Below are 19,977 nucleotides of genomic sequence, written 5' to 3'. Positions count from 1 at the left end.
TTTTGACTTTATACTATTGTATCTGCATTCTGATTTATTGGGGCTGCGGAAGTATTTGATGCAGCAGGAAACAGATGGGGAATTTCTGGCTGGTTAATGTCACTAATCAAAATGTTATTGCTTACTGTTGTAATGATTATGGCAGTGATTATGTTGGTCCCATGTATAATACGCATAACACAAAAGGCACTAGAGGTAACTGTGAAGAAAATTATTGTGATGCAACTAACACAAATTGAGCAAATGTTTTTAAGGTAATGATAAGATAGCTTAGCTTTTTTGAAAAGAAAAAGGGGGAGATGCTGGGGTCAATGTAGCTTGAGAATTAGCACGACTAGGCCTCTTAAGCAAAACAGCATAACTGAACAGGCTGCTGGAAAAGACAGATAAAAATAACCATTGAGAAAGTTCTGATAGTGTACATGATGTGGGTTAGCAAAAACAAGATGTGTTCAAGGACGTGGAGGCAGTCTGTTTCTATTGGCGTTAGTGCATAGTTACCAATCATAAGGGAATGCGGGGCGTGTGAACAGCATGTGATTTATGTCTGTAGCCTATCCGAATAAGCGTAATCGCGTGTACAGATTTGGAAAATGTATATAACCGCACAAGCGGGATAATAAAGAATCCGACTGTGCATCGTATCAATGCGTGTGAGAGTCGTTCCCATCCTTTCACGGATGCTGAAACTTGGCATACCCCTTTCTAATATTTCACTTTTCAAGTTAATTGGTTTTTAATATGTGCTCTCCCAATTTTCCCCTTCATTGATGATGTATCTTAAATTTCTGACTGTAACAATGCTAGAACATTAGAGCATTTCCTTTTTTTTTTTTAGATGAAGATCAACAAAGTTTATCAGAACATTTTTATTTTTTTGGTCTGAGATTAACACCACAATTTTGAGTTACCATTAATACAGAAGAAAACTAGAAAACAAACAAATAAGATTGATCTAAAAAGAACTTTAAATTAAAAGAACTTTAAATTAAAGACTCTTCTCCAGCTTCTTAGTTACTGGTACAGATGATTTCTTTTTTACCTCTCACCTCTGTAAATATATATCTTTTCCAGTAAAACTAATCATGCCCCATGTGGCAGATAAAAAGAACACTTATCCCAGGATCAGATAATGTAGATATACTTCCTTTCTCTTGTCTAGAATATTTGCCATCTTGTCAAATATGTTAGGATAGTTTGATGTGGTCTGCCACTGGTAAACCAGTGTGTGATTTATCTCATTTTCCATTTACTTCTGCCTTTAATTACCTTTTCTCAATATTCTTGAGAAAAGGCTAACCTTGCTGTTCACTCTCTCTTCTCTTCCTAAATAGAGATGGTGCATTTTCTGTTTTCCAGGCTCTCCTGACTGGATAGGGCAATCAGAAATTATATGTAATGAAGCTATCATTTCTTTCAGAACTGTTGGACAGAGATTAAGTGGAGGTTATGTTTTTTTCCTTGAATTCCTAACATTATTTTCTTTTAAAAAGAAGACACACACCCCCAATATTCTCATGACAAAATACTGTCTTAGTATCTGTCTTTTTAATCTAGGTACTTTTGTAAAAATCCTTCTAATATCAGAGGTGTGGCTGTCATGCAACCAGCTGGCTTATCTAGCTGAAAACATTTCTTTTTACAGAGATCATTTTCAGCAAAGAAGTAAGATTATTTTCCTTGGAAGGCAATGAAACACATAGCCGAGGTGTATGTGAGGCCAGGGCCAAACTTCTCCTTTTAGCTGCAGCTAAACAGAACAGTGCATATACTCTGAGGCTGCACCTTCACTGGAGGTGAAGTTTAACAAGTAAATATTTTGGCAAAGTGAATTTCCCTTGGGAACAAGGCTTCACAAATTAATAAACATGTGTTTGTGCACTGATCACAAGACTCTTCAGTCTGGTCACACTGTTGGTGGTAATCAGACATACCACAAGAAAAGCTATGCTGCATGTTTGCAGCGATATGCATGTTCATGGCTCTGATGCCACCTCCTGGTTAGTGGAAGTACTTCTCCGCACGCTTATAAGCGCTGTGCAAATACCAACCCTAGTTTTAAACAAAAGTTTGTAAAGCAGTTGGCTTAAAGCAGTACAGATTCCTCGCAAACCAAGTCACACTCCCTAGAAGTTATAGCTGTGCATAGTCTGGAGGGATCATCTTGTAGGAGACAGCACTAGGATGATCACAAATAAAGACTCCTTTTTGTGAGAAAGTCTATGAAAGTGGTTACCTGACACTGTCACAGTGATAGCAAGGGATTTGGCCTGATAATCCAAGGGGGTTCCTCTGATCCTATATTCCTGTAGTCCTGCTTATTGTGCTTTTGTATATAGATATGGTAAGACAAGTATTTGTTATTTTTATAGTTTCTCTTTTTTGTTATTTTTAAAGACTTGTGGTACCTTGTGGGCACAACAGTGTGGAAGGCAATACTGTGCAACAGGAGTCTGTTCTGAAATCAGTCCAAGTTTCCAGATACTAAGAAGCTTTTCTCCTGCTATTCAAAGTAAGGCAACGTGTAAACCAGATTCAATTAAAAAAACAGATCAAACAAAACCAAGATACATTTTGTTGGGGACTTTTAATTTGGGATTTTTAAAAACATGTATGTGCAAAAAATAAAGCCCTGTGATTCACATGTAAGGACTGACAGATTCTGATCTAATGCTGATATGAATCTGGACTCGCTCCTCTGAATTCAGCAGTATTGCACCAGAGCAGCAAAAAATGAAGACAGGCTCAAAATCTGCGTATGCTTCTATTGAGTCTTCATTCAGGCAAAACCTTCCTGATCTGAAGTATTGCTTGTGTGAGACTTAACTACGCACCTCTGGATTTAGCCAGAGTTGTAAGCACATTGAGACTGAAAGTACATTTAACATCCACTTTTTGTTTTAGAGTGTTCCTCTGTCAAAGATGTGGTGGTTTGTGATGAGTCAAACAGCATTTATCCCTGGGATGCAGTGCTCGCATTTTTGAAAAAAAAATGTACAAGGCTTAGATATAGGCCTCAACAAAACCCAGGTAGGTCAAAGATATCTTTGAGAAAGACCAAAAAAACCCAAAAGCATAACTACAGTACTTCCCTCCCTGAGGGAAGAGATTATGCTGTTGTCCTTTATCTTTCAATATTATATGCAAGAATAATTAATATGCAGGCTGTGGGGATGTGGTAAAAGTAGAACAGTTTCTTTTATGGGCTTTTCATAGGCCTCTTACTTTCCAACTGCTGAATCTTTAAAATAGAAGTTTTTCCTGCTTGTTTATGATCTGATCTTTGTGTTCTTTTTTCCTTTTAATTTCATGGTGGTGAGGAAAAGTTTATTGCCTTTTTAAAAACATTTTGTCTTTGCAGTTGTCCATTTTCCGTAAACAGTTCTGGGAACAAAGACTGGGGCACTGGAAATTTCTCTCCCTAAGGCTGCCTTCTTCCTTGGGCTACTTTGGAAGCAAGGTGCTTAAAAGCTAGGCTTCGTGCTCAGTCCTTTCTAAACCTCACCTTTAGCATCTTCTCCTCTTTTTTCTGTTTTTTTCTTTCTTTCATACTAAATGTAAATCTTAGCATATTTCTTCAGCATTCACCTGTATTAAAAATAAATAGGGCTTGCAGTGCTGTCAAGTAACTAACCTTTAGGATTTCCTTAGAAGAGATCAGAATGAGGTGCTGTCCACTTGTAGAATTTTTGCTATTTTCTCATTTTTCCCTTAGAGTTCCCTGTATTATTGCTGTCCATAAGCTCTTCCAGAAGTAACCAAACAAACATTTAATGCCTACTATTTCAGATTGTTTGCATTAACATATTCTAGCCTGTAATAAATTATATAAGATGCAAGAGCATTTAGCTTTCTTTGCTTTCCAAACATGTTAATATTAATTGGTTTTATATGTGTTGAAAGAAAATTATAACCCAATATGCATCTGCAGATCTTTTACTCCAGCCTCACAAATAATTAAGCATCATGATTCTATGTAACTGATTGTAATGTCTGATAATCTAACATAATTTCTTTATTGCATAGGTGGGTTTAATTCAGTATGCTAATAATCCCCATGTGTTCAACTTGAATACATATCAAACAAAGGATGAGGTTGTTAAAGCAACGGAGGGAACATATCAGAAGGGAGGAGATCTGACTAATACTTTCAAAGCCATTGACAAGGCAAGGTAAAACATATCAATGATTACTGTGCTGCCATTGTAACTTATCTTAAAAGGTGATGAGCACACCCTGAATTTTATTCCCACTGGGAGTACAAGTGCTTGGAGCCTCTAAGGAGGTTCCCAGCGCCAGGCAGAATCCATCAGGTACATTTACAGTGCCCCATGCAGAACAGTACAGGGATACGTAAACTAGACTTTCTGAAAAACAAGTCCTTAACCTTAGGGTTAAACTCAATACTAAAGTAGTTCCGGTAAACAACAGAATTGTTTGGGCTGTCTCAGATGTCTAAATACAACAGTGCATCCAATACCATGGACAAGCTATTAGGAAAGATACAAAATCACTGAAAGAAGTAAATTTTATCCAGGGATTCAGTGGGACAAATAACACTCATGTTTGCAGGTCAGGCCTTGGTTGACTGCAGAGAAAATAAAACATCTTGTCTGGTGTCAGTTTGTCACTGTAGCACCAGCAACATGAAAAACAGGAAAAACTTAAAATTATACACCATGACTCTGAATATACGTACAAAAAAGGTCTGTTCCTCAATAGGAAGATGCTATTTTGCAATTGATTCAAGGACAGGACTCTAGGCCAAAATACATGCTGAATCAAATGGCCTTGAAAACCTTATTTAGGGACAAAGTCAGCCTTCCGTGGAGTCCAAATTTGCAGTAGTATTGAGGAACCTAACATTAATACGCTTTCCCTTTTGTTTGAACTTGGTGGAGCCAATTCCTGGCTACTCTAGTGTTACAAAACATTAACAGTGCTGACACCCCCCCCCCCTTTTTATTTAGAAACATTTGTACAAAAAAAATTCTATATATTAGATATATTTTTATAATATTTTATAACAGATGGTATGCCTACTAACCTGAATTGGTAGGATGCCTGACAGCCACAAAATCACAGAATCATAGGTTGGAAAAGATCTCTAAGATCATCAAGTCCAACTATCCACCCAACACAGAATCACAGAATCACAGAATGTTAGGGGTTGGAAGGGACCTCTGTGGATCATCTAGTCCAACCCCCCTGCCCAAGCAGGGTCACCTATAGCAGGCTGCACAGGACCTTGTCCAGGCGGGTCTTGAATATCTCCAGAGAAGGAGACTCCACAACCTCCCTGGGCAGCCTGTTCCAGGGCTCCGTCACCCTCAGAGGGAAGAAGTTCTTCCTCATGTTCAGCTGGAACTTCCTATGCTTCATTTTGTGCCCATTGCCCCTTGTCCTGTCGCTGGGCACCACTGAAAAGAGTGTCACCCCATCCTCCTGACACCCACCCTAAAGATATTTATAAGCACTTATAAGGTCCCCTCTCAGCCTTCTCTTCTTCAGGCTGAACAAGGCCAGCTCCCTCAGCCTTTCCTCATAGGACAGATGCTCCAGTCCCCTCATCATCCTTGTAGCCTTCTGCTAGACTCTCTCCAGTAGCTCCTCATCTTTCTTGAACTGAGAAGCCCAGAAATGGACGCAGTACTCCAGATGGGGCCTCACTAGGGCAGAGTAGAGGGGAGGAGAACCTCCCTCGACCTACTGGCCACACTCCTCCTAATGCACCCCAGGATCCCATTGGCCTTCTTGGCAGCCAGGGCACACTGCTGGCTCATGGTCGACTTGTCGTCCACCAGCACACCCAGGTCCCTCTCCGCAGAGCTGCTCTCCAGCAGGTCCGCCCCAAGCTTGTACTGATGCATGGGGTTGTTCCTCCCCAGGTGCAGGACCCTGCACTTGCCCTTGTTGAATTTCATCAGGTTCCTCTAACACCCCCATGCCTACTAAACCATATCCCGAAGAGCCACATCTATACGTTTTTTAAATACCTCCAGGGATGGGGACTCCACCACCTCCCTGGGCAGCCTATTCTGATGCCTGACCACTCTTACAGCAAAGAAATTTCTCCTAATATCCGATCTACACCTCTCCTGAAGCAACTTGAGGCCATTGCCTCTCATCCTATCGGTAGTCATCTGGGAGAAGACACCACCATCTGCCTCACTACAACCTCCTTTCAGGGAGTTGTAGAGAGCAATAAGGCTTCAAAAACGGCAAGAAGGAGGATCTAGGGAACTACAGGTCGGTCAGCCTCACCTCCATCCCAGGAAAGATGATGGAGCAGCTCATTCTAGGGTCATCATCAAGCAAGTGGAGGAAAAGAAGGTTATCAGGAGTAGTCAGCATGGATTCACCAAGGGGAAATCATGCCTGACCAATCTGATAGCTTTCTACGATGACAAGACTGGCTGGGTAGATGAGGGGAGAGCAGTGGATGTTGTCTACCTGGACTTCAGCAAGGCTTTTGACACTGTCTCCCATAACATCCTCCTAGGGAAGCTCAGGAAATGTGGGCTGGATGAGTGGTCAGTGAGGTGGATTGAGAACTGGCTGAATGGCAGAACTCAGAGGGTTGTCATCAGCAGTGCAGAGTCTCGTTGGAGGCCTGTAACTAGTGGTGTCCCCCAGGGGTCAGTACTGGGCCCAGTCTTGTTCAACTCATTCATCAATGACCTGGATGAAGAGTTAGAATGTACCCTCAGCAAGTTTGCTGATGACACCAAACTGGGAGGTGTGGTGGATACACCAGAAGGCTGTGCTGCCATTCAGCGTGACCTGGACAGGCTGGAGAGTTGGGCAGAGAGGAACCTGATGAGGTTCAACAAGGGCAAGTGTAGGGTCCTGCACCTGGGGAGGAACAACCCCATGCATCAGTGCAGGCTTGGGGCAGACCTACTGGAGAGCAGCCCTGTGGCGAGGGACCTGGGTGTGCTGGTGGACGACAGGTTGACCATGAGCCAGAAGTGTGCCCTGGCTGCCAAGAAGGCCAATGGGATCCTGGGATGCATTAGGAGGAGTGTGGCCAGCAGGTCGAGGGAGGTTCTCCTCCCCCTTTACTCTGCCCTAGTGAGGCCTCATCTGGAGTACTGCGTCCATTTCTGGGCTTCTCAGTTCAAGAAAGATGAGGAGCTACTGGAGAGAGTCTAGCAGAAGGCTACAAGGATGATGAGGGGACTGGAGCATCTGTCCTATGAGGAAAGGCTGAGGGAGCTGGCCTTGTTCAGCCTGAAGAAGAGAAGGCTGAGAGGGGACCTAATAAATGCTTACAAATATCTTTAGGGTGGGTGTCAGGAGGATGGGGCCAGACTCTTTTCAGTGGTGCCCAGCAACAGCACAAGGGGCAACGGGCACAAAATGAAGCATAGGAAGTTCCAGCTGAACATGAGGAAGAACTTCTTCCCTCTGAGGGTAACGGGGCACTGGAACAGGCTGCCCAGAGAGATTGTGGAGTCTCCTTCTCTGGAGATATTCAAGACCCGTCTGGACAATGTCCTGTGTGGCCTGCTGTAGGTGATCCTGCTTGGGCAGGGGGGTTGGACTAGATGATCCACAGAGGTCCCTTCCAACCCCTAACATTTTGTGATTCTGTGAAGGTCCCCCTTCAGCCTCTTTTCCAGACTAAACAGCTCCAGTTCCTTCAGACGCTCCTTGCAAGACTTGTTCTATAGACCCCTCACCAGCCTCGTTGCCCTTCTTTGGACATGCTCCAGCAACTCTATGTCATTCTTGTAGTGAGGGGTCCAAATCTGAACACAGTACTCCAGGTGCGGCCTCACCAGTGCGGAGTACAGGGGTATCATCGCCTCCCTACTCCTCTTGGCCACACTATTCCTGATACAAGCCAGGATGCCATTGGCCTTCTTGGCCACCTGGTGTCGTGTTAAAGGGGATAAGGTTAGTCTGATAAGCGGCAAAAGGAAAGCCCTCCCGTTGAGTCACGAGGTTCAGAGAAGACCCCCTTGCGTTCTAAAGTCTCTCTCAGAGGAGAGTCTAGGTGCAGCTGGATCTGCTCCTAGTCCCAGACTTGGTCAACGGTGTATGTCTAAAGGGTTAAGTGTGTAGCCACTTCTCAGATTCAACTTGCCTGTCAGAGCCCCTCCAAGGACTTTCACTGAAACAGTTTCACAAAGTTGAAACAATAGGTAATTTATTCAAGTGACAGGTATCACAGATTCAAGATTGCCGTTGATAGATGCACTGTCTACAAAAGTTGAGCTCAAAGTAATAGTTTAGCGCTTTAGTTAACCATGTGTTCCCAGGGATACGTCTGACAAAGTCAGAGGCGCGACTCTTACCAAAAAGGCATCCCTTCTTGAGGGGGGGAAGAGAGGTTCAGACCTGCCCATCAGGTAAGGTTCTCGCTTGGCTCCTCCTCCCAAAGAGAGTTTTCAAGTGCCAATTTTTATATGTTTGAAAACCTTTTTGCGAGGTGGGACTAAGTCAATTATTGTGTATGGATTGGCTCTTGGCATGGAATGTCATGAGAAGCGGGACTCAGCAGTTTGACACACCTTTGGAGCGGCATCTTGGTATGCGCATTCAGGGGTCATCTGTTCTTTATCCGAAGCAATCTCTGGCTGCGTAGCCTGCAGCACCCCACAGATCACTTGGTTTACAGAGATGGGCTATCCCCCCTTACTTCTGTCTGATAAGATAAGCACAATTCAATTGCTCCCTTTGTTAACTCTTTGACTCTTGACGCCTCATTCCGAGCATGTCTTTTGTCTGGCATTGACAAGTCCAGCAAGGCCATCGATTACACCTGGGCACACTGCTGGCTCATGTTCAGCTGGCTGTCGACCAACACCCCAAGGTCCTTTTCTGCCAGGCATCTTTCCAGCCACTCCTCCCCAAGCCTGTAGCATTGCATCGGGTTGTTGTGACCCAAGTGCAGGACCCGGCACTTGGCCTTGTTGAACCTTATACAATTGGCCTCAGCCCATCGATGCAGCCTGTCCAGATCCCTCTGCAGAGCCTTCCTAATCTCAAACAGATCGACACTCCCGCCCAATTTGGTGTCATCTGCAAACTTCCTGAGGGAGCACTCAATCCCCTCATCCAGATCATTGATAAAGATGTTAAACAAGACCGGACCCAAAATGGAGCCCTGGGGAACACCACTCGTGACTGGCCGCGAGCAGGGTTTAACTCCATTCACCACCACTCTCTGCGCTCGGCCATCCAGCCAGTTCTTTATCCAGCGAAGAGTACACCTATCCAAACCATGGGCAGCTAGTTTCTCCAGGAGGATGCTGTGGGGAACAGTGTCAAAGGCCTTACTGAAATCTGTGTAGACAACATCCACAGCCTTACCTTCATCCACTAGGCCGGTCACCTGGTCATAGAAGGAGATCAGTTTGGTCAAGCAGGAAGTAATGGCTGATGTGACAGATACTGAATCACATGGCAGTTCCAACATGCAAACGGTGGTAGGTAAATGCAATGAAGACAATATAACTAGATTTGGCATTGCTGTAAGTAATACTGTAATTGTATATATTATTGCAATTTTTGAAAGATTTTGTTGTGTATGCATGAAAGTGCATGTTCTATATATAAGCTGTATATAATGCATGCACTGTAACACTGGTGAGACTGAAACTAAGTGAAATTAATCATGAACTAGTGAAATATTGAACTAGTTAAATATTGGTAGTCTTTAACTGGCTGAAAAAGCAAACCCATTTTTACCTGAGCAACTTCAGTGTTTTTTTTTCTTTGCTTTGGTTTACCTTTTTCCTATCTGAATGGTCCTTTGTATAGGAATATAGCCTAATAAGCAATTCAGTAACATGAATGAAAGTAATTTTAGTTTTTTGTTATATGTAGAATACTTACTCAAATAATACAGAAGGAAATGGAGTAACATCATGGTTTCCTTCGCTCTCCTTACCTTGTTCTTTTTTTCCCCCCCAAGGTTTTGGGATACTTAATCAGACATAAACAATACTAAAAAAATTAATTAAAGAAATCAAAGGAAGTGCTAGTCACCCAACAGACATATATTTCTGTCATGTATCATCTGAGGCTGTACTACTGGAAGAAGCAGGAACACTCAGAGAGCATATTTTTAATATAGAAGGTAAAATACTCAATGTCTGATAAATTAGATTAGATTCTCCTAGCTAAGGAAGTAAGGATTTTATTTAGCTTCACCTTAGTGTGGTACTGTGAAAATGAGGAGCAGCTGGAGCTGCTTGTTGCTCCCTAGGAGGGCTCTGGTTTGCACAGGTGTTCCCCCAGCTACCCCACCCCTAATGAGCCTGAGCTTCAAATTGGTTGCTGCAGCTTTGTGGGAAATGTTCCCCAGTTGCTGAAGATTTCAGTGAAATCCTGGGCTTCAGGTATCCACTGAAGATTTGTCCATATGTGTCTAAATGTATTTAGAGCTATTACTACTGGAAGAGTAAAGGTATCTTTATGCGTATCAGATTCACTTGTGTTTCTCTGTTAATAGTAAACAAGTCTAAAGATAAAAGAAAATCAGAAGAGTAGGTTACTGATTATAGATCTGAAAAACTACAGTAATGCAATCTGTGTGGCATCTACCAGGCTTCATTGCTAGCATCACCCACAGTCCTCTGTGTAGTTTGGACAAAGTTGCTGTAGAGGTGACTTGGAGACACTTCATTCCCTCAAAAGCCAGCTTTTTTAAAGTCAAATTTAGACCTTTGTTGGGAGACTTGTGACTTGCCCTCAGCCCTCCCATAAGGAGCTTTTCATGGCTGCAGTCTTACTGTGCTCAGGATGAAATCTTCCCCTTTTCTTTTACCTCTGTCTCTTCTTTACCAGACTCATGCTGCTTAATTAAATCAAGGGGATCAGTTGAGCTCCCCCTTCTTGGGTTTTGCTGAGTACTGTTGAATTCCCATTACTTGAGTCCCATCCATTTGGCTTAGGAAACATTCCTGCATGTCACATTTACAACAGTTTTTATAAGGCACATATTATGATAAACATTCATTTGAAAGTTGTGAATATAGAGTTATTAAAGCTGCTAATTTCAGTGTGCTGTTAGTGCTTCCTAAGGCACATAAAAACAGATTAGCCACGGGAACAACACTGTGTAGACTGATCCAAGCCGGCTGTCATCATTTTTAGCCTCTTTTGGAAGAGACTCCATAAGTATCATGACTCCGTGCAGCCATCTTATCAATTTGCCATTAAATCCTCAAAATAGTCTACTGTTTATCAATCAGCTCTCAGATTTTTATTATTTGTAAATGTGGAAATGCTTTAGCGGAATTGGTGGGTTTGGAAAAAATAACATACAGTCCCTATACAGCCACACTGAGAGGCAGCAGGATTGGATCTCCTGTGTGGTTCTGTAGGGTTAACTATATGTGACTTTTTTTTTTTTACCAGGTACAGATCAAGCTGATACATTCTAAATGGAAATGTCACAGGTGGGCTTCAGTGCGCATTGCTCACAAAAAAAGGTATGTGAATTTAATAATTTAATGATATAAGTAGATATAATTATGTAGACATGAATGTTTAGAAGTACAAAAAAATAAGACTAATAAAACACAATGACCAATTTTAAGATTTTTTTTCTTTTAAAAAAGCAGGAGAATGTCAAATTATGCTCTCTTTTTTTGTTTGTTTTGGCTGGGATAAGGTTAATTTTCCTCTTAGTAGCTGCTGTGTTTTGGATTTAGTAGGAGAAGAATGTTGATAACACTGATGTTTTCAGTTGTTGCTAAGAAATCAAGGACTTTTTCCAGTTTCTCATATTCAGCTTATGAGCAGGTGTGCAGGAGCTGGGAGGGAGCATAGCCAGACAGCTAGCCCAAGCTGGCCAATGTAAATATTCCATACCATAGACATCATTCTCAGTTTATAAATGGGGTTTGGCTGGGGGGCAGGAATCTTTCACTCTTGTGTCCATGAGTTCGAATCCTCTATTGTCCAGGAGTTTGAACTTTTCCAAGAGTTTGGTATTTTTCCATTAGTTTGGTGAGTTATGCAAAATTCATGAGTTTGGCAAAATCTGCAAAATTTGTGACCTCTGGGAAACTCACAGGTTCTGTGATCACTGCTCGGGGACTGGCTGCGAAAACAGTCCACAGGCGTTGAGAAAATTGTATTGTGTGTAGTTTGTTTTGCATATTCATTGTTATCTTTATTGTTAGTAGTAGTAGTATTTCCTTTGTTGTCTTATTAAACTGTCTTTATCTCAGCCTATGAGTTTTACCTTTAGTCCATTCTCCTCCCCATCCCGCTGGGGGCAAAAGGAGAGGGGTGAGCGAGTGGCTGTCTAGTGCTTAGTTGCCAGCTGCCGGGTTAAACTACAACACTTCAATACCACAAAACTTACTTCAAATAGATAGTGTATATCCCTAAAAGGAAAATATATACATTAATATGTGAAGTTGAGTAATAGTTTCATTCGTGTAATGATTTTGAGATTAGTTAAGCCAATGATTTTGGTGATTTCTGATTTCACCTAGCATAAAAAATTCAGTTGCACCAAGTTAATATTTTGCAGTTGAATAACTCAGAAGAATTGAAACAATATTTTAAAGCTGACGTATTTCTAGGCAGTGACCAAGATGTAAATAAAGTCTGAAAATAATTAATCTAATATTTATAAAGTTAATAATATTTCTTTAAAGCATATTTCAATTAGAAATTAGAGAGAATAATAAATCAGATATATTTTTCATGCTAATCAATTTTAATTTTATCTTGACCAAATAGGTCCTCTTTGTAAAATTCAAGTATGGTTCAAGCAACTTTCAACTGACAATACAGGAAGGTTGTCTCTTTCTCATAGCCCTTCATCTGAAAGAAAAAATTATTTAAAAAGTCCTCCATATTTGTACAAATTAAAGTTTTAATTTATCAAGCACCTGATGCTAGGAAATGGCAAAAATTAAGAAATATTTGAGTTTTTCTTCAGGAAAATTCCACATACTATTTTTATTGCAGTTTTCTATATCAGTATCTCAGTTCAGTAATGAAAGAATTTCGGTATTGTGAATAATCTAAACTATGTTTGTTTTCTGTGTACAAGTTTAAGTATTTATGTATAAGCCATATTAATTTGGATTTTAGATTTAACTGTCCTCTGAAGGACATCTCCTTGCAATGCACTTAAAGAATGAAATTTTGTATCATTTTACATCAGCTTGTGTGCTACCATTTGCACTTTTATTGGCAAAAGGGGGCTTTAGCTTATTTTTTGCCATTTTGTTTGACAGTCTTCTGAGGATCATAAAAGCATGGCAAGCCCAACCCCAGGGTGGACAGGCTTAGGAAATTATTACAGTGTTTTATAGAATCTTAGAATGGTTTGGGTTGGAAGGGACCTTAAAGATCATGTAGTTTCAACCCTCCTGCCATGGGCAGGGACACCTTCCACTAGACCAGGTTGCTCAAAGCCCCATTCAACTTGGCGTTGAATAGTTCCAAGGAGGGGGCATCCACAAATAAACCCATTTTATCTTGAGTTGCAGGGCCCTGGGAGCTAAACAAGTCACTTAACCCTTGCAATAGAGGACTGATAATCCCACTTAAGAGGGCAGTAAATGTAACTGGTAACCACAAGCAGCTCCAGTCAACTGCTTGCAGTCATTACAATGTACATCACTGCCTTAAAACACAGTGATATATGAAATTACATATGGTAACTTCAGCTTCACTTACACTTTTTCTGAAATAGTTCTAAAATGTTTATTTTTATTTTTTAAAGGATGTTCTGCTGCTGGGTGCTGTTTGGGCTTATGACTGAAGAGGAACTGTCGTGGTTTGGCTCCGGCCCGCAACAAAGGACCACGCAGCCGTTCTATCACCCCTCCCCCCCCGGGGTGGGGAGGAGAATGGAAAGAAAAAGGCAAAACTCATGGGATGGGATAAGGGCAGTTTAAAAGAACAGCAAAGGAAGCGAACAGTAACAACAACAATACTGGTAGAGAGAATATACAAAACAAAACAGCAGAATGCACAGAGCAACTCTCACCTCCCGATGCCCAGCACGCTCCTGAGCCACGATTAACATCCCCCTGGCCAGCTCCCCCACTCAGAACTGAGCATGACATCACACAGAATCACAAAATCATAGAAAGTTTTGGGTTGGAAGGGACCTTTAGAGGTCATCTAGCCCAAACCCCCTGCAGTGAGCAGGGACATCTTCAAATAGATCAGGTTACTTGTAGCCCTGTCCAACCTGGCCTTGAATGTTTCTAGGGATGGGGCCTCTACTACCTCTCTGGGCATTCTGTTCCAGTGTTTCACCACCCTCATGGTAAAAAGTTTCTTCCTTCTGTTTAGTCTAAATCTACCCTCCCTTAGTTTAAAGCCATTACTCCTTGTCCTATTGCAACAAGCCCTGCTGAAAATATTTTTCCTATCTTTCCTATATACCCCCTTCACGTACTGAAAGGCTGCAATAAGGTCTCCCTGAAGCCTTCTCTTCTTCAGGTTGAACAGCCCTAACTCTCTCAGCCTGTCCTCATAGGAGAGGTGTTCCATCCCTCGGATCATTTTTGTGGCCCTCCTCTGGACCTGCTCCAACAGGTCCATGTCCTTCTTGTGCTGGGGGCTCCAGAGCTGGTCGCAGTACTCCAGGTGAGGTCTCACCAGAGCAGAGCAGAGGTGCAGAATCACCTCCCTCGACCTGCTGGCCCTCTTCATGCAGCCCAGGATACGTTTGGCCTTCTGGACTGTGAGCAAACATTGTTGGCTCATGTCCAGCTTTTCATCCACCAGTACCCCTGATGGAGCTGTACACAACATATGGAAGATTGATCAAGAATAAACACAGGAACACAGAGAGCTGAGCAGGCCACGTGGGAATTAGTTATTGTGTGCATGAGTGGATGAAAGGGTCAAGCTGGAAAACCGCCTGGAGCACCTGGATGGTTGTGACTGAAGACAGTCACAAGGGATGATTATGTGAGAAAGCTAACTCTCTCTGATTAGGGAGTATGAAGAAATGAGGGAATCATCCTGTTTGGCCTCATAGCTCAGACTCGTATCTGTGCATATAAATTACTTTCTTGACTGTGTTGCAAGGTCACTCGCTTGCTCGTTCGCTCGCTTTCTTTTTAGTTCGCTCGCTCGCTCGCTTGCTTGGCTTCGGAATAAAGGAAACTTGCCTTGAGAAGAGAGAAAGTCCGACTGATTTCTTCACCACATTTGGTGATTTCAGTCGCTGAATTGGGCTGATTTCTTTGCTGCGTACCCCCAAGTTCTCCTCTGCAGGGCTGCTCTCAATCCCTTCATCCCCCAGCCTGTATTGATAGCAGGGGTTGCCCGGAGCCAGGTGCAGGTCCTTGCACTTGGCCTTGTTGAACCTCATGAGGTTCACACAGGCCCACTTCTCCAGCTTGTCCAGGTCCCTCTGGATGGCATCCTGTCCTGGTGTGTCAACTACACCACTCAGCTTGGTGTCATCGGCAAACTTGCTGAGGGTGCACTCAATCTCACTAAGTCATTGATCGACATGGTATTGAATACGCCATTTGTTTGGCCAGTTTAGGTTAACTGCCTGGCTGTGACCCTCCTGGCTTCTTGTGAAAATTAACCCTATCCTGGCCAAATGCAGGACAGGAACAGTAGTTAAGGAGTCTTCAAACAGTGTCATCACCTTTCCCAGCCATGTGTTTGAAAAAATTCTACAGGACAGAAATCATAGTTCACATCTAGGTAAGGGGCTGAAATTCAAATCTGGAAATGTATCAAACCTTTATTGAGATGTTAAAGAGCTTGGAAAATTCTGCTCTAGCCAGACAACCAGACTCCTTTTAAGAACTGATTTGAGAGTAAGAAAATAATTTTTCATCCAAAAAGATTTTATTTACTAGTCAATAATTCATTGAATGAAATCTTTATTATGGTTTTAAAAATTGTACTCATATCAATGTGGTAAGCTGAAAAAAAATCAGGCTTTGTCACGGAGATGTAAGAAGTCATGGGATTTGAAAAAGCTGCTTAGTTTATCATACTGATTGTTCTGGGTACCTTCTATTTTAACATTTGTATGTACTTGTCCAATTACATGTGGATGAGAAGTTGACTGACTTGCTATCGTTTCATCTGTACTCTCTTTTTTCTTGGCCTTTTCCAGTTCAGTTTAGAGTTTTAGGAATATTGCTGCAGTTTAACAGAGATCTTCTAAATAAGGCCCATATATTTTCTGATGCATGTTTTTGTGACCCAATAAATCCAGGCAATTTGTCTTCTCAGTACACTGAAATGTTTTCTGCACACCTACAACATGCCTGCTCTGGAAATTCATCCCTGAAGAATACGACTGCATTAAGCAACTATAACTTTCTTGTCCTTGAAGTTATTTAATGAGATGAGTTATTTTTCCCACTAATATGTAATCTTTTCCTTATGGCTGAACAGTACTTGTATCCAACACAATGAAAAAACCTAAACCAAACCTTATGAGCAGTAGCTCTTTTGCATGTCTAAGCTCTTCAGATTTTCTGTTTTTCCCATTTCTAGAATAATTCTGAAAAGGTCAGGTCACTTTCTTTCAGCACTTCTCCACTAGGCACTTTCTAGAGTATTGGCCTAAATCTTTTTGGAGCAAACAGTGTTGGCGCCTTTCCTCACTCCTCATTGCCACTGTTGCTGTCACTCCCACCTCCTTCTTTCCTCCGTTCTCCATACTAGTGGGGAGCCTAAGCTAAAGGGCTGCTAGCACAGTACAGCTTGCTAGTTTGCCCCCTGTTCTGCACTGCACCCTCACTTCAAATGGCTGTGTGATCTATTTATTATGAATGTGTAGCCTTAACCTGCAGAATAAAATCTTGTTTTGTTGTTGCTTTTTGAACTTCTGGTCTCTAGTGATGTTCTCTCCTTAGAAAAACGTAGTGACTGCACACAAATCTGAATTAGACTTGTATATGTAATGACCAAGGCATAATCCTTTTAGACAGTGCTCTTCACTTTGTACTGCAGCTTGATGAAGACCTGCATGTTCAGCCCAGTCACTGGGATTTTGTTATTCATTTTAATTATAGTCTTTAGAAAGGATGATTTTGTTTTCTTCTGTTAAAATAAATTTGCTGTAATTAAACCACAGAAATGTGAAATATGTAGTAATGCTAGCTTTATAGTGCTAATACACGTTTAAAATATTTGCAGATATTAAAAGATGTTTTCTGAAAGCTAATAATAGAATAATGTGAATAAGGATTAAAATGTTCAAAGAAGTTCAATCAATCTAAGCCCTTCAGCTGACAAGCTATTGATATAGCCTGTTGTATTCAGCTGAAGCATTGGGCTGTGGTTTGGTGAGCTATGGGGAAAATGCACTACAAGCTTTGCGAAAGCTAGATGTTCCTCCCTGGTTTGAAGGCTGGCTCAAATGTTGATTTCATGTTTATCTTTATTTCTTCATTCCAGGGGTACTCTTTTCACTCTTTTTCCTATCTCCTTCACAAGCATGACGTTTTTGTAGTCTATGTTTTACTGAGTAGGCTAGACTATTTATGTGTGTCATTGTTCTCTCCAGAAGACCATTGCAAGCTTGATGTGACAACTTAGTTTCCCATCTGGAAGCATCATTCTCAGCCACTAACATGCCAGGTTGACTCATCCTCTGTGCCTTTATGGATAACCAACTGACAACTTGTTGTTAACGGTCTCTCACACATGTTAAACATTACCTTCTCTCCCCAGGTTATTCTGTTGCTGTTCTCTCATCTCAGAGCTCTGTCTATTTTGTTGCTGGTGCACCAAGATCCAACTACGCTGACAGAGTAGTGGTTTATGGTGTTGACAGCCATGATAATATTTCAATAGTGCAGTCCCAGAGAGGTGAGCAAGCAAGTATATTTTGGTCATGAATGCAGGTTTTGCAGGCATCTGTTTTTATTGACAACAGCAGTAAATTGCAATGCATTTGTTTTGAAAATTCCTCTTTCTTGCAATGCATTTAGAATCCCACTTGCACTTTTGTCTGCCACTAGACTACTTTAGTGAGGTTAACTACAATTCTTAAACAGTATTTTAGGAAGTCATTCAATTAGTGATAAAAGATAATCTACAAACCACTTAATGTATCATGCTGTCAACACTTCTAATTGTGAGACTCAGTGAGCTCCGCTCTGCCTGAGAAGTTGTGAAGATGATATCAAAAGAGAGATTTGGAAGCTCATTCTCTTTTTCTTCATTTGGGAAAGAGCAGAAAGTTTCGAGGGTTTTGGTATTGGTTTGGCTTGTTTGTAAGACAAATCTGAGAGTAAATCAGAGATTGGGTAGTTTCATGTGCACAGCTTAACATAAAAAAAATATACCCATAGCTTATTCTCTGATTGCATTCTTGTTGTCAAATGGTAAAACCATAGCAGTAGCTACTGGGTGGAAACAGTGGACACATAGTAAAGATGATTCTTCAAACGCTGGAGTATATTATATAGTAATTTCCTTCCAACGGGCAATTTCATTCATTAGTATTGGACTATTTCCAGGTGTAAGAGTTTTCTGAGTCAGGTGCTAAAACATTATGCTTTACAAAATCATATATAAAAACACATACAAACACAACTCTCTTACTGTCACCGAAAATCCGGGAATAAAACCTCATAACACCAATGTAGTGTTAAAAGGCAGGCATTCTTTATTGCAGCGCTGGATGCACGGGGGATAATTCCACCGAACGTGCATACCTCATACTTTTTCCACGTGGTTTATATAGATCAAAAATATACATATTTATTTTATTCATGCATATTCATTATTATTCTCCTTGGCAACTGGTGCAAACTTTCTTGCTTCCCATGTAAATTACTGCGCAGACTCAGTCACCCTCTTCTATTGTTCCTTTATGAGCAGGTGGTATTAGTTGAGTAGGGGGTCAGTGAGTCGGTGGTTGCGCTCTCCCCCTGCCGGAATTACCTTTTACCTATTAGACTCGCAATCTTGGCAATCCTGGTCAGTTTCTTCAGTCCGCTTCACAAAACCACACTCCATCATTTTCGCTTGACAGAAACACATTACCTATTCTTTTGTTAACATTAATGATTACCTAAAGACTAGACTTTCTGTCCCCAGATCTAATGTCCAGATGGGTAGGGCTGTACAAAGGACATAGCAGCATTGTTCATGATCATGGTTAACTGATTCCATCACCTTGGTTACATTACTACTGATTTCAGATTGGCTCCTATTTTGGCAGTGTGGTGTGTTCAGTGGATGTTAACCGGGAATCTGTGACAGATGTGCTCCTTGTGGGTGCACCAATGTTTATGAATGACCTGAAGAAAGAGGAAGGGAGAGTATACATGTTTTCCATCACAAAGGTAAGAATGGCATTGTAGCAAAGCTGGAATTGGCTTTCTGCCTCCGTGTCCATGATAAGTGGTGATATTTTTATTTGCAGCTGGAGGGATTTGCTGTTGTTCCCTGGACTACAGTTTTACCAAGGAAAAAGCAGTCCAAGCTGCAATAGTGCTTAGTGGCAATGTCTGTTCTGTGAAATCAGAGTGATCAGAAGAGCAATCCCTGGCCCCATGGCCAACTGGTGCAGACTCACTCAAGCTGGCATTGCTTCAGGCTAGCTTCTTTCAAAGAAGACTGGCCATATGCATGCTAAAAAGTCTTTGGCCCTGGATCTCTTCAGAGCACCTAAGTCACTATTTAGTGTATCTTTTTCAAAGTGTTTGAAATACTGTGAGTGGCGGTTTTGTAATGAGAAACAAAGTGTGTGCTTTTCTCAGTGTGGCATAAGCACAGGGGTAAATGGCATCAAGCCTGCCTGGTTTAGAGGATGGAGCCCTGCCCAGTGTGATCTTGCCTATTCTGCTTTTCAGGAGAAGCTGCAAACTATCCCCAAAACTGCTTGTGCATGTAATCTGGGAATAAACCAGCTGAAACAGACCAAAATGGAGCCAATAAGCAAGTTAATTGATAAGCACTATTAGTGACCAGGGGCTTGCTGCTCTAGGTGGCTCCCTGGTCCTGGTTTTAGGCACTGTACACAAATATAACACAAGGTTGACCATTTCT

General features: G+C 41.7%; 1 pseudogene; it reads left to right on the top strand.

Annotated features, from left to right (window-relative positions):
• Positions 1-19,977, top strand: part of LOC142365479 (integrin alpha-2-like) — a 118,291-nt pseudogene that overhangs the window by 21,722 nt on the left and 76,592 nt on the right.

This window comes from Opisthocomus hoazin, chromosome W (genome assembly GCF_030867145.1).
Source record: "Opisthocomus hoazin isolate bOpiHoa1 chromosome W, bOpiHoa1.hap1, whole genome shotgun sequence".
NCBI classification, from domain to species: Eukaryota; Metazoa; Chordata; class Aves; order Opisthocomiformes; family Opisthocomidae; genus Opisthocomus; species Opisthocomus hoazin.
This window is presented reverse-complemented; position numbering and strand designations above follow the sequence as displayed.